The following is a 13,949-nucleotide window of genomic DNA, read 5'->3' as shown; positions in this document are numbered from 1 at the left end:
AAACTGTAGGAGGAGTAGCGTTTTGAAAGTATTTCAAAGAAATTTCTATTTTTAGTAACCATGGCAACATCGCTCATTGAAATCAAAATCCTATATATACAGAATTATGTATCTTAGTGTAGTCTACTTGCGTGCCGAGTTATATTGAAATCAGATCAAAACTGTAGGAGGAGTAGCATTTTGAAAGTTTTTCACAGAAATTTCTATTTTTAGTAACCATGGCAACACCGTTCATAGAAATCAAAATCCTATATATAGAATTATGTATCTTATTATAGTCTACTTGTGTGCCAAGTTATACTGAAATCGGACCAAAACTATAGGAGGAGTAGAATTTTAAAGTATTTCACAGAAATTTCTATTTTTAGTAACCATGGCAACATCGTCTAATGAAATAAAATCAAAGTACTGAAAGTACTGAAAGTCGGGCTTTAATATGTTCGAGTGTATTGTCCAATTCTAAATTAGTACATATTTGAAAAATCTTTCTTTCTGACCATTGATATTTAACAGGTAGAGTTTGTATGATTATGATTAACAATAACCCATCTACCAATAATTAAAATTTACGGTCCAGAACCCAACGTTAAGACCCCAGGATAGGACTTGGTGATATTTTTAATGAAAATACATTTATACCTTTCTAAACATTAAGCTCACAATGGTTATGCATGGTAACAGTGCACTTTGAGTGGTTTTGCTGATTCATACAGGCACATATATAGTATCGGAGGAGCTAGGGGTGTCACCATTTTTCAAACATAAACTTTTACAATGGACAATGTACATTGAAAGGTTGATTGACTCTTCGCAATCAAATTTAAATTGGAACTTTCAACTCACTCTTCGTAATATAAACCAGGTATTTATCTCGAGCGACGAACAGATTTACTAAAAGCAAAATGGATAGTCTAATTTTAATTAGATTGTACCCATCATTTTATTGTAGCATATTAAAAGTACGGTAATTTGGTAATGAATTAATGAAATTCGAAATGTGAAAGTAAGTTGTAGCCCACCCCTACTCCTTCTCCAACGGAATAGGATTTTCGGGTTTGGACAATTCTCCTTTTTTCTGATAATGATACTACATGCCTGTATTAATCAGAAAAGAAATATTCTTTATTTTTGGTCCTCTAGGAAACCAGCTGCACGAAAATTATAATTATCTAATCTTTATGACATGAACATGAGTCTAGTTCTAGTTCCAGGTTCGGCCATAATGGTTATTGCCTGAGAAAATCATGATGTATTCAGGTCTTTATGGCTCGTACATAGATGGCTCTTCATTCTGAACAGGAAGTTTTGAAGCAAAGACTAACCAACTTTTTCTGAAAAATTATAATGTGTTGTACTTAGATAAAGACTAATGAACATTTTTATATGTTGTTTTCTTTTAATTATATATTAACATAAACGATTTTTATTTCCCAGCACCCTTGAGAGCTTGCATGTGTTTTAAGACCATTTTTTTTGTTTGGAATGCGCGCGCACGCTCAATATACTGTAAAGCGCTTTGGGAGCACATGCGAGATGAATCCAAGGTGAGAAGTCTCGAACAAAATTTTCACATTCAAAACATACCATTGACTTTTCACCAAAAATTTGATCTGAATTTGTAAGCACAAAAATTTTCGACGCTAAATTGATTTTTAAATGGGTATAAATAATTTATATATTATACATAAACATATTCACATGAAATTTCTATCTTAAAGTTTGCATTTTTATTTATTTATATTCCATGCTTCACAGAATATAAATCTTTATCCCAGTCATTTAAATTAATACTATTAAATTAAAATATTAACCAAATGGAATCGCATTGTTTATTTCATATTATGAAAGAAAACAAATAGTTTTGAACTTCATTTACATCACCTTTACACAAGATCTTAGTCGCTCGCGTGGCGCAGTGGTAAGAGCGTCTGCTCTAGAGTCGCGAAGTAAGAAGTTAATCCTTACGTCGCGGGTTCGAATCCCACTGTGGGACGTGGAGACCGGTCCTTCCGTTGAAACCGTATAAACCGAGGTCCCGTGTCGCAATAGGTGCTTGCATGAAAAAGATCCCTCACTGCTCAATGGCCGTAAGTGCCGAGTATAGGACAAAATTTGGAGCTCTCCACCGGCAAGTGGTAGTGTCTCCATATGAGTGAAAAAATTCTCGAGAGGGACGTTAAACAACATACAAACAAACAAACACAAGATCTTAACCATCATAAGGATTTTTGTTCGAAATTATTTATTAGAAAGGAGAAAGTTATTTTAATTGCATTCAGGGTTATCGAAGTAATATTGTATTTTCAAACCCTTTTCTTTAAACGCATTCAAATTTTAACTTTTTTATTTGAGCAGTAATATATTGAAAACATTACAGCATTACCAGTATTACAACTGTAAGATTAATCTTCATGAATATTTACATACATACATCATTAGGCTAAAGAAAATTTGTTTGTTTCCGGTTATACCCGACTGACCTCCTACACATTTTTTTTTCAGAAAATTACGAGTATCCGTAACTGTCTCTTTGTTTTACGAATTCGTAATGGCGGCGCACTTGTTTGCTGCAAGTAGTCGGTGTTCGCTGTTATTTTATGCCGTTAATATAATCATAAAATCATCATCTTTTTGCAATTATTTTGAAAGGAAAAAATTAATAAATTGTCTCCTGTTAAGCCGTTTTCACAAGATCAACCCTGAAAATATCAGCAGGAATTAACACGGTATCGTACCAAATTACATCTGATAAATGACCACCTATGGAACGCCATAGCTGTCTTAAGGTATGATACATCATATTACATGGTGTGTTCTATATAATAAAGGGTTGATTCAATATATCAAATGGTCACCACTCCTTGTTAAAGGGTGAAGGGCACATAATACATGGTGCGTTCAATATAATAAATGGTCGGTTCATTATGTTAAATGGTCAACATTACTTGTTATAGGGTGAAACGTACATAATAAATGGTGTGTTCAATATAATAAAGGGTAGGTTTATTATGGTAAATGGTTACTGCTACTTATTATAGGGTAAAACGTACATAATACATGGTGCATTCAATAAAATAAAGGGTCGGTTCGTTGTGTTAAATGGTCACCACTACTTATTATAGGGTAAAACGTACATAATACATGGTGCGTTCAATATAATAAAGGGTCGGTTCATTGTGTTAAATGGTCACCACTACTTATTATAGGGTGAAACGTACATAATACATGGTGCGTTCAATATAATAAAGGGTCGGTTCATTGTGTTAAATGGTCACCACTACTTATTATAGGGTGAAACGTACATAATAATTGGTGCGTTCAATATAATAAAGGGTCGGTTTATTGTGTTAAATGGTCACCACTACTTATTATAGGGTGAAACGTACATAATAATTGGTGCGTTCAATATAATAAAGGGTCGGTTCATTGTGTTAGATGGTCACCACTACTTATTATAGGGTGAAACATACATAATTATTGGTGCGTTCAATATAATAAAGAGTCGGTTCATTGTGTTAAATGGTCACCACTTCTTATTATATGGTGAAAGTACATAATAAATGGCGTTTTCAATATAATAAAGGGTCGGTTTATTCTGTTAAATGGTCACCGCTACTTGTTATAGGGTGGAACAAAATAAATGGTTAGTATTGCATTACAAAAGATACATGTACGTCAAGTACATTACTTGGTGTGCAGCTAACAATATGATGGCTTAAATGGTGTCTTTGGAAGGTTTAAAATGCCACACTCTTCTTTTGATATTCTTATTTTAATTTTGTGTGTCAGTATGTGTGTGTGTGTGTAGGGGGGGGGGGTACCCAAACTTAAAGAATAAAGGGGGATACGCAAACTTGAAAAATCTTATTTAGTAAGGGGGTTAGGTACGGTCTAGGTCAGATTATTTATTTTCGCCCAAGTGGGAGACAGATTGTTTATTTTCAACAATTTCATGGACAGATTATTTATTTCCAAAATCTTCCAGGCCTACCCTACCTCAGAATCAGTCAAGTTTATCTGACACAATAAAATAAAATATCAATTAAGTATCGATGTAGGCCTGTGGTTCGAGGGGGAAGGGTGCACCGATTTGATATGAAAATTTTCATTCAAAGGCTGCTTGCCGCCCCCCCCCCCATATTTTTGTAGCAGCATGGTTGAAATGTGTCCCACTTTAATGCATTGATTTAAGAAAATGTCGAAAAGTTATAGAAAGATACTACAACCACCCCCACCCCCCCCCCAGTAGGTTTTTTTTTAATTCTTGTCAATTTTTTTTATCCCCCGTTTAAAAATGTTGCTATGGGCTATGTGGCAAATTAAAAGCGTTGTATACTGTATAGACACGACCCCTCCTCCAATTTCCACACATAATGCAAATGACAAAAAAAGGGGGGGGGGTAATTTTTACGAAAGGATTGAGAGAGGTGTGGTCTTTCTATAAACAATTTTTTTTAACATAGAAAAATGATATTTTTACAGAGGAGGAAATATTATGTAATAAGTGACTGTGATGTTCCTTAGAAGATTACACATTACGTACGGCAAAAAGAAGATGACACTAAACTCTCCCTCCCCTTCCATCAGCCGTTCTTTTTTATCAATCGTACTTGATAACGATATACATTTAAAGATACGTGACATTTGTGTACTAAAGGCAAGTACCAAAAACGAGTACTGATTCACATCACATTTCTTATAGAATTAAACGAAAACACAGAAGAATATTATGGAAAGTAATTTGATTTTGTGTTGTTGGGGCTGGGAGATTCTAGATATAAATTATGCTAGTATTCCCCCACTGCGAAGAAAAATAAATAAATGGACCTTGTTAGGTGGTACCACCCTGAAAATATAGAGTTTTGGTACCTCCCCGCAATAAAATATTTTTTGGCTTGTCAATCTTAATGAACATGAAGAGGAAAATTAAATCTGACCCAGATCACCTTTAAAATAAATTATCCGTCCTATACCGACATAAAAATAAATAATCTGACACTGAAAAATTTGCCAACGCCCCCCTTTCAGAATGAAATGGCCGATTCCTAAAACGTTCCGGGAAATATAGTTTTACGGTACGTTTCATTGATAGCTCGCACAAGACCTCAATGTATATTCAAATTTGCATAAGAGGTCGCAGCGCCCCCTTTCGTCCTAATTTGCTTAGAAAATTTGACCCGGATTACTCATTCTAACTTTCTTATTTTAACATTTTTACTATTACTTACTCTTAATTTCTAACTCCGCCTTTACACATTTTTTTTTACTGAAATAAAGGAAGGTGTATATACTGAAATAAAATTTTGAAAGATTCTTAAAGAATCAAGTGTCTTTGGAATATAATCTTTCAATTTCAGCCTCATAAAGTAAAAAATAAAAGCTGTACGGTTCTTTCGGTGACCAAGTAAATATTCAAATTTAGAAAGTCTGTAAAAAGGTCAAAATGAAATGAAAAATTGAATTGGAAAAACAAGATGTTAGAACTAAGATAATAAATAAATGAAATATTAAAATAAAATTGGAAAATCAATAAATTAAAGTAAGAATATTAAATGAGAACTGTGCCACGGAAATCTCTCCATAAACATCAGTTAAATCAACATAGCTAACTTTTAATGTGTGTTTTTTGAAACCATGTGAAATTAGCTGCACACTGATTATATGTACTTAACGCATTTTTTAAAACGTGTTAATTTCTATTTATTATGTGCCTTTCACCCTATAACAAGTAGCGGTGACCTTATAATACAGTAAACCGACCCTTTATTATACTGAACACATCATTTATGTACCTTTCACTCTAAAACAAAGAGTGGTGACCATTTAATATACTAAACCGACCCCTTGTTATGTAGAATACACTATTTCTTATACACCCTTAACCGTATGACAAAGGATGGTGATCATATAACATAATGAACCGACCCTTTATTATATTGAACGCACCATCTATTATGTACGTTTCACCCTATAACAGGTAGCGGTGACCATTTAACAAAATGAATTGACCCTTTAGTATATTGAACGCACCATTTATTATGTACGTTTCACCCTTTAACAAGTAGCGGTGACCATTTAACATAATAAACCGACCCTTTATTATATTGAATGCACCATTTATTATGTACGTTTCACCCTATAATAAGTAGTGTTGACCATTTAACACAACGAACCGACCCTTTATTTTATTGAATGCACCATGTATTATGTACGTTTCACCCTATAATAAGTAGTGTTGACCATTTAACATAATGAACCGACCCTTTATTGTATTGAATGCACCATGTATTATGTACGTTTCACTCTATAACAAGTGGCGGTGACCATTTAACATGGTTAAATGATCCTTTATTATATTGAACGCACCATTTATACACCTTTCACCCTATAACAAGGGGTGATGACCATTTAACATACTAAACTGACCCTTTATTATATTGAACACACCATATATAATGTACATGTATTTTTCAGCGTACAACAAGTAGTGATGACCATTTAACATAATGAACCGACCATTTATTATATTGAATGCACCATGTATTATGTGCTCTTAACCCTTTAACAAGGAGTGGTGACCATTTAATTTACTGATTCAACCCTTTATTATATAGAACACACCATGTAATATTATGTACCATACCTTAAGACAGCTATGGCGTTCCATAACCACCGATGTTTTTAAAATTCATTATTATGTTCCCCAAACGGAGTTTGGGAACATATTGTTTTTACTCTGTTTCTTATTATTATTATTATTAAGGTCTTCCGTTTTCACGGAAGACCTTATAGTGATTCTACTGTTTCTTATTATTATTATTGTTATTCTTATTTTTCCTCCCATATTTTGTGCACGCGTTTTCTCAAAAACTATTCAGTGGTTTTCAGTGATTTTTTCAGGGATAATGGACATTATTATGATCTTTGTGCATTTGAGGAGAAAATTCGAAAAATCTCTTTCGGTTCCAAGTAATGGCCAATTTTCTGATTTTGAATTGGATTTTTGTCTTTCTATCTCCTCTAGAACGGCTAAAGATATGAACGTGAGACATGTCAAAGATGATAGAGCATGACTTGTAGATGTTCTGACCAATTTTTTGTGTGTCGTCGATGCTTCCGGTCACCACCGGAAGCGAATTTCACAAATGGATTTTTTCAACTTTTTTGTTAAGGTCTTCCGTCTTCACGGAAGACCTTATAGTGATTCTACTGTTTCTTATTATTATTATTATTATTATTATTATTATTATTTTTCATTTTTATTTTTCTGACCTTTTCAAATCGCGATATCTCAAAAACTATTCAATCATTTTCAGCCAAATTTTCAGGAATGATGTGTTATCTCATGCCATTTTGAAATATTGAAAAAGTTTGGAAAAATTCACTTCCGGTCAGGAATTATTACGATTTTTCACTTTTTCCACTAAAAATCTAGTCCGTGAATGTTCTCGGAAACTGTTCAAGGTAGGAGTCTGAAACTTTCAGGTATGATAGAAGGTGATTTGTAGATGTGTGATGGAAACATTTCGTGTGTCGTCGCCACTTCCGGTCGTCACAGGAAGTGATTTAAAAAGGGTAGTTTTTTTAACTTTTTTGTTTTTCATTATTTTTTTATGATATTTACAGGATAAATAGAGAATCTTATCAGAATGCTAAATATGTAATTTATTCAAAAATGGAATAACCCGTACTCTAGATATTTATTGCTTGCTACTTTGATACGATGGTCTTTGATAGCGTAATGGTAAGCATGTTGATTTTCACGCGGGCAACTCATATTCAGTCCCCAGAATGTCCAAATTTTTTCACACTATTGTTTGGGCTCAAATGTAATATTTTATTCATATTTAAAGGGGGGGGGGGCTATGTCGTTCAACGTCAGAGCAATGGTGTTTGACTTCATAATGGCACTGTGTCTTTTTACTCCTTCATAAAGAGTTTGCAGTTAAATTTTGCACTATCTATTCAATCCCCAAAATGTCCGATTTTTTTCACACTGTTGTTTGGGCTCAAATGTAATATTTTATCTTTAAAGGGGGGGGGGGGGGGCTATGTCATCAACGTCAGAGCAATGGTGTTTGACTTCACAATGGTACTTTGTCTTTTTACTTCTTCATAAAGAGTTTGCAGTTGAATTTTGCACTAATTAATGTGCATATGTGTGTGATATGACAAAATAAGGTAAAAATGTTAATGTAGCTAGCTAGGTACCTATGAAATTGAATCACAAATCGGAGATTTGTCAAATTATACTTTGAAAGTAGAATTTATTATTTTCTCATCTTCATTGAATAAAAACAGCAATTTCAAATGAGAGGGAATTTCAATGACATTTAGTTTAGAGCAAGATCCGCCATAATTAAGAGCTCAAAGCGACTTTGCGGATAAAGGTATGGTTAATTAATGGTATACAGTGTATTAACACAATGAAACACATAAAAATCTGTATACTTGAAACAGTATGTGAAAAAATATGCTTTCACGTGAAGTGTCAATCATTTTGTTATGTGTGTGTGGTGCTGACTCAGGGAGGGGGGGGGGTGTAACCTGAAATGCATGAAATCGGGTAAAATAAAACAAAATATTGTAGATACATGTAGATCTTAAATTAAAAAAAATATTTAACATAATTTTATATTTTGTACAATTAAGTGTGAGAATCTCAAAAATTTAAAAAAAAATTCACACAAAGATGTTTTGGAACATAGGTCCTTCCCCCTCCTAAAATGATATCTCGTATTTTTTTTGTTCCAGTTTTGCAATATTTTCAAAATATAAACGTTTAATTATATTTTATGTATAATTGATTGATTGATTGATTGACTGTATGTTGTTTTAAGTCCCATTCGAGAATTTTTCACTCATATAGAGACGTGACCACCGGTGAAGGGCTTCAAATTTAGACTTTTACTCGGCACTCAGGGCCATTGAGCAGTGAGGGATCTTTATCGTGCCAACACCTGCTGTGACATGGGGCCTCGGTTTTTAAGGTCTCATCCAAAATATCCGCAACTTTAACTTCAAAGTGCCGAGCGCATGGCGAAGGAACTATTTTTCGTATTAAGGTGTGACAGGGAATGCACAACATAACAAGTTGTTTAAAGAGGAATCAACATCTATGAAGACAGAAAAGGGACGGAAGACCTTCTTGTTGCCATGGCAACAAGGTTTCTAGTTTTTCATTATTTTTCTTTGATATTATTATGGTTAATAGAAACACTTCCAAAAATACTTAATATATAGTTTGCTTTAAATTTGATAAATTCAAACTCTAGATATTTGCATTTTAAAATTTGAAGCGGGGTCAAAATGGCGGCCGTCTCCGTAAACTCCGACGAGCTGGTCGTAGTTTACGGAGACAGCCGAACGTCTTGTTGAACGAAACAAGCATAAGGACCGATGAAATGTACAGGAATTATTGGATTTGGCTGATTTTGGAAATAGATAATAGGTCTTTGAAAACATAAATACTGTGACCTCCAAATGCAATAAAATTAGTAATTTGTACGGTACATAGAATATTATATATGATGATGGAAACCATTCAATGGAACAAACATTTTAAAGAAAAGCGCGAAGATTTGCTCGTGACGTTTGGCGCGAAATAATGTATTATAACACCCCTCCCTTTTCATATAGACAAATGGTCTGATACAGAAGAGCAGATAAAGATAACATGGACATGAAATACATGTATATGGAATTGCATGGAATAAAAAGTTGAATATATATGTATAAGGAATAAAAGAAGTAAACAGTATCATCAGTTCATCAGTAATAGTTTATTTATTCTGCTGACAGTTATTGTTTATTAAACTCAATTAACGAATTCCGATGTTAATCTGCTTGCACAAAATTTGGCTAGCTAGTTCGCATTCTATAAAAAGTTTTATCCTCCTTGACGCTTGTTACTTCAAGCATTGATACAAAGTAAAAATCGATGATGAATGGTAAAATTGCGCTGGTGTAGTAGTTTCCATATTGAATTTCAAAGCAAGCGATCTGGGTTTATTCCGAATTATGTCTGAATTTTCTTTCTCATTTTACCTTTCACGGTAGCTTAGATGGTAGAGCGCTTGCTCCGTGATCGGAAGGTCGTGAGTTCGAATCTCGGCCGCAACAGACCTAAGTCGATAAAAAATAGGTAGCAACTGTGCCTTCGCCATGCGCTCGGCACTTTGAAGTGAAAGTTGCGGGTCCTTCGGATGAGACCTTAAAAACCGAGGTCCCGTGTCACGGCAGGCGTTGGCACGATAAAGATCCCTCACTGCTCAATGGCCCTGAGTGCCGAGTAAAGGTCAAAATTTGAAGCCCTTCACCGGTGTATGGTGACGTCTCTATATGAGTGAAAAATTCTCGAATGGGACGTAAAACAACATACAATCAATCAATCAATCTCTCATTTCTTAGTTTTAATTTATGTTTTCATCTTTAGAAACGATATTGAGTGTTTTCTTCTTTGTGAATTCTGCGCTATTCTCATTTTTTAAAAGAAATCTTAAATATCCTTGCATTTTGAAAGACCCATGTAATATTTTAGGTGTCTTTACTACGAGCATATATAAATATAATTTTACATGCAAAGAATATCACATTGTAAGTTGTCTGAGCAAGATCTCAAACACGGTAAGAGATTAAGACACCAAACTTATATGAGCAACAGACCTTAAGATGTAGACAAAACCATTCGAGTTCAGAGCGTCAGCCGTCTCTTCCGGTCGTCACAGGAAGTGATCAAAGAAATCGAAAATTTCAACTTTTCTTTTTCTAATTAAAAATTACATCACTTTATTGTATCTTTTTCGCAGATTCGAAAGATGCTGGTCCCACCGGAAACAAAAACGACAACTTCCGGTTATAAGAGAAAAACTAAATAATTTGAATATTTTACTTTCCCATAAATATTCTTTATAGATGAAGTATTTAAAATGAATTTTGAATATGTTATTCAGAGTGCAAATGTCTAGTGTAACCTTAAATAGCTTCCAAAAATTCACTTCCGGTCGCGTGTTTTTCTGTCCTCAAAATGAGAAATTTTCTTGAGCGAGATCTTAAAAGCAGGTAAAATATTAAAAGACCAAACTTTTATGAGTAATAGACCTTGAGGAGTAGGCGAAACCATTTGGGTTAAACGAGTCAGTCGTCACTTCCGCTTGTCACAGGAAGTGATCAAAGAAATCACATTGGATTTTCACACTGACGATCAGGGTTAAATCTCCAGTGTCTGAATTTCTTTTATCACTTTTTCAGCTTGAATTTTCGTTTTTATTTTCAGAATCGAACGGAAGACCTCTCATTGCTCGCAATGAGTTTCTAGTTATTATTAAGGTCTTCCGTTTCAGACGGAAGACCTTATAGTGATTCTACTGTTTCTTTTTATTATTATTTTTTTTTTCCCCTTTTCTTGTCGGAGCGTTTTCTCAGAGATGGCTGGACGGATTTTCTTGAAATTTTCAGGGATGATAGAGAATGAAAATACCCCTAGGCGTTTTTTTCATTTTTTCAAAATTCACTTCCGGTCGTCAGATATGTCCGATTTCCGTTTTTTTCAAAAATATTTTGTCCCAGTCATATCTCAGAAAAGGTAAGAGATTAAGACACCAAACCTATACGGTTAATAGATCTTGAGGAGTAGGCAAAACCATTTGGGTTAAGAGCGTCAGCCGTCACTTCCGGTCGTCACAGGAAGTGATCAAAGAAATCGAAATTTTCAACTTTTCTTTTTTGATTTTTTTCTTTCATTACATTGTTGCATCTTATTTGTAGATTCGAAATATGTTAGTCTTACCGGAACCAAAAACGTCAACTTCCGGCTATAAGTGAAAAACTGCATAATTTGAGTATTTTACTTTCCCATAAATATTTTTTATACATAATGTATTTGAACTGATTTTTGAATATGTTATCAAGACTGCAAATGTCTAGAGTAACGTCAAATATCTTTGTAAAATTCACTTCCGGTCGCGCGTTTAAATGTCCGCAAAATGAGAACTTGTCCGAGTGAGATCTCAGAAACGGTAAGAGATTTAGACACCAAACTGATAAGAGTATTAAACCTTGAGAAGTAGACAAAACAATTTGGCTTAAGAGCGTCAGTCGTCACTTCCGGTCGTCACAGGAAGTGATCAAAGAAATCGAAAATTTCAAATTTTCTCTTTTGAAATAAGACTTGCATCATATAATTGTATCTTTTTCACAGTTACGAGATGTCTTGGTTCCACCGGAAACAAAAAACGACAACTTTCGGTTTTAAGAGAAAAACTACATAATAGGGGTTTTGAATTTCCCCCAACATATCGCTTATAGATAGAGTTCTTTAAATGATTTTTATATATGTTATTGAGACTGCAGTTGTCTAGATTGACATGAAATATCTTAATAAAATTCACTTCCGGTCGCGTGTTTTCTTGTCCACAAAATGAAAAGTTATTTCAGCGAGATCTCGGAAACGGCATGAAAGTAAAACACCAAACTTGTAGGAGTAATAAAACTTGGTGAGAAGGCAAAACACATAGGGTTAAAAGCGTCAGCCGTCATTTCCGGTCATCACAGGAAGTGATCGAAGAAATCGAAAATTTCAACTTTTCTTTTTAAAATTAAAATTTTCATCACTTTATTGCTTCCCTTTCGCTGTTTTAAAATATGTTAAATTCCACCGGAAAAAAACTTTAAACTTCCGGTTTTAAAAGATAAACTACGTTATTTCGTGGTTTAGCTTTCTCATAAATATCACTTATAGATAAGTAATTGAAATGTTTTTTTTTTTTTTTTTTTTTTTTTTTTTTTTTACATATGCTGTAGATACTGCAAAAGTCAAGAGAAAATTCAGAGATTTTTATTCAGTTCACTTCCGGTCGTGTGTTTTCTTGTCCTCAAAATTAGAATTTGTTCTCACAATTGTTCGGCAACAGTAAAAGACTGAACTCTAAAACTTTCAGGACTTATAGTCAGTCATCAGTTCATTTGCTTGGTGTAAAAATCGTGTGTCGTCATTACTTCCGGTCGTGAGAGGAAACGAAGCAAAAAAGTATATTTTAAGTTATTTGGTTTCTACATAAGTTTTAGGCTAATACCGACGTTGGAAAAGACATGTTCATGCAAACAGGAAGTCGTATAACGGAAGACCTTCTCATTACTAGTAATGAGTTTCTAGTTATTATTCTTTTTTCTTCTTATTTCTTCTCCGGTACTTTTTTGTCCGCGAGTGTTCTCGGAAACTGCTCATCCAATTGAGTTAAAACCTTTTTAGGGTTAATAGGTATGTTATGTAGATTTGCGGAACAAAGGTCATTTTGCGCGCACGTGCATGCACGTGCGTGCGCGTGCAATGGGTAAAATGACCAATATACTTGATATAGCTGTAATTTTTATATTTTTTGGTGAAATGCTTTGATACTCAGAATATAAGGATATATTAAAAGTGTGAACAAGATGACATGGTCAACATGCACATGCATGCGCGTGCGCGCACGCGCAAAGCGTAAAATGACCAATTTACTTGATAATATCGTAACTTTTATACTTTCTGATGAAATGCTTTGATACTCAAAATATTTATATACATAGAAAGAGTAGACAAGATGACATGGTCATCATGCACATGCATGCATATGCATGCACGTGCGCGCGCGTGCAATGTGTTAAATGACTAATATAATTAATATAGCCGATATTTTTATATTTTTCTATGAAAAGCTTTGATATTAAGAATATATAGATATATTAAAAGTGTAGACAAGATGATTTGGCCATCATGCACATGCATGCATATGCGCGCGCGTGCAATGTGTTAAATGACCAATATACTTAATATACCCGTAACTTTTATATTTTTTGATGAAAAGCTTTGATACTATGAATTAACAGACATATTATAAGTGTACACAAAATGGCATGGTCATCATGAACATACATGCATGTGTGCGTGTGCGCAATGCTAAGATGACCAA

This window comes from Saccostrea echinata, unplaced genomic scaffold (assembly GCF_033153115.1).
Source record: "Saccostrea echinata isolate AGI-Se365-2 ecotype Australia unplaced genomic scaffold, CSIRO_AGI_Sech_v1 ptg000022l, whole genome shotgun sequence".
In the NCBI taxonomy this organism is placed as follows: domain Eukaryota; kingdom Metazoa; phylum Mollusca; class Bivalvia; order Ostreida; family Ostreidae; genus Saccostrea; species Saccostrea echinata.
Note: the sequence above shows the minus strand (reverse complement) of the source record.